The following is a 2,572-nucleotide window of genomic DNA, read 5'->3' on the forward strand; positions in this document are numbered from 1 at the left end:
TTATATTTATTATAGCATATTTTACAAAAGAACCAATCTACAGTGTATTGGTAAATAAGAAGGAAAAAGACATTTTATCACAGTTTTTGAAGCAACAGTTTGACTTGGTGCTGCTCAACAGGTAGTTCTGGACCAGCAACATTTGGGCCAAGCACAAATTCTCAGGCTCCACCTAGTCCAACTGAATCAGAAACCCTGGGAGTGTGCAGAAAGCTGGGTTTTGTCTCACCTGGCAAGGACTTATGTCCACTAACATTTGAGAACCATATAATATTCTATCTACTTTGTACTTTACCAGTGTAGGAAATTGGTAAACAGCAACAGAAGACAGTAAAATGAATATAATCGTTATCCTCCAAAATATGTCAAGGATTATAACCATAAAAGAAAGGTAGGTTGTTATTTAAAAAAAAGTTACAGTCAACAGGAATACAAAAGCAAAGGCTTTTTTTTTCTGTAGTTTTTTTCTTTCTTTCCTCTCTCTTTTCTGCTTTTTTTTTTTTTAAGAGTGAACGGCCTTGGTGGTGGTGGTTTTGGGGTAGGCATCGCTGAGGTGAGGGAGTCTCCCCTCCCGCTAGCTGGTAGATATTCTTTCATTATGGATGGTGGGGATGATGGTAACCTTGTTATCAAAAAGAGGTTTGTGTCTGAGGCAGAATTAGATGAATGGTGCAAAAGGAGATAAGAAAGATGGCAGAAAGTTCGAAAACCTGAAGTTCCCAAGGAATGTCCAGAGGAGGTTTATGACCCTCGGTCTCTCTATGAAAGACTACAGGAACAGAAAGACAGGAAGCAGCAGGAGTATGAAGAGCAGTTCAAATTAAAAAATATGGAAGAGGCTTAGATGAAGATGAGACCAACTTCCTTGATGAGGTTTCTCGGCAGCAGGAACTAATAGAAAATCAACGAAGAGAAGAGGAACTGAAAGAACGAAAGAAATACAGAAGTAATCTCAACAAGGTTGGAATCTGTGCAGAAAACAAGAAGGAAGTGGAGAAGAAACTGCCTGTGAAACCAGTAGAAACCAAGAACAAGTTCTCCCAGGCAAAGCTGTTGGCAGGAGCTGTGAAGCATAAGAGCTCAGAGAGTGGCAATAGTGTGAAAAGACTGAAACCAGAAATGGAGCACTTCGCTGGAACTAAGTCCTCTGTGATGTTGTGCTGTCGTGATGCAAAGATAATGAAGTCCATCTGCAGGGGATGTCAGTTGACTGACCCCAGCCTTCACTGTGAAGTTTGCCTTACTGTTGGCCACTACTGTCCTCTCCATCCAATCCCATTTGTATAGGAACAGGCTGGTAACGAGCACGCTTTTATCTTCTACTCAGATCTTTGCCTGGCAAGTTATTTTGTTTTTGATTTTGAAATAAAACATTTAGTTTAAGATTTTTTTAAAATGTTACTAAGAATCTGAGCGATTAAAACATATGATCAGAAAAATGATTCCTTTCATTTTCAAAGTGTCAATTTTTTTTTTTTACTTCCCTTTCCTGTCCCTCCCTTCTCCTTTGAGAACCAGTGTCATGAATCTGTGTTTCTAAACTGAAAGTTGTATCATTTGAGAGCTACAGATTCTGATTCAGTCATCCAGGATGGGGGTAAAAGATTATCTCTAGTAAGCTGTTGGAGGATGTTGCTGTTGGGGGCATTGGCCATACTTTGAGAGCAGCATAGAAGAGAGCAGCTTGGTGTTGAGACAGTGGAAGAACAATGTCTATAGGGACGGACATTATATAATGAACTGGCTGCTTGTGTCTGTAGAAGGCCAAGAAGCAAGGGAATATGATTCATAGAAGACCAAAGGATGATCAAAGGTACTCTTCAAAAGATGGAGTCTTAATATTTTTAAACTGAGGTCAAGGCAACTGAGAAATGGGCCAGCATTCAGACAAGAGCTTTAGCATAGTCTGTTTTCCTCTTGGCCTCAGTAATGAGGTCATGAGAAATAGCTTGATCCCAGACTTCCACCAGCCTGGAATTCCTAATACACTTTTTCCTCTACATCACCTTGCTGGCATCTTAAATCTTTGCTGCATTAAGTTTGAAGATGACACATTTCAGGCAAGGCAGGAGTGAGTTTACTGAATATGTTGGAGAAGTGTTGAATCTGGGAACAACTGCTGCTTTAGCTGCAGCTGAAGGAAGCCAGAGATAATAGCCAGAACTTCTCTTAGCTCCTCAGGGAGCCATGCTGGGGGCAACTAGTCCCAGTGACTGTTAGCTGACCTTATGAAGGCAAAGCAGGAGTTGGACGTCTCCACATCCCCACAGATTGTGATATTTAGACCAGTGTTAACAATGGTCCCCAGGAACCAACACACTTCCTCAGGCCACTGAAAGAGTTGAGTGAAAACAAGCCCTTTCCAATCTCTTCCATCACCCTAGGTTTTTGTGTGCCATTGGGCAGAACCTTTCTAACTTATGACTCTCTTCATGAGGAAATCCATTGATTTTTAACTTGAGCTTTCATGGCTATTATTTATCATAGTTTTTCTGTGGGAAAACACATTCTGAGTTCCACACAACTGCTTTACAAACAAGTCTTAGGAAAATAAATATGTAGGAGCGAGGGA

The 2,572-nt window shown here is 40.7% G+C and overlaps 1 pseudogene; it reads left to right on the forward strand.

Annotated features, from left to right (window-relative positions):
* Positions 1–582: 582 nt before the first annotated feature.
* LOC104869137 lies at positions 583–1,287 on the forward strand (annotated as a pseudogene).
* The last annotated feature ends 1,285 nt before the right edge of the window (positions 1,288–2,572 follow it).

Source organism: Fukomys damarensis, unplaced genomic scaffold, assembly GCF_012274545.1.
Source record: "Fukomys damarensis isolate Sample0158 unplaced genomic scaffold, DMR_v1.0_HiC HiC_scaffold_7, whole genome shotgun sequence".
Taxonomy (NCBI): Eukaryota; Metazoa; Chordata; class Mammalia; order Rodentia; family Bathyergidae; genus Fukomys; species Fukomys damarensis.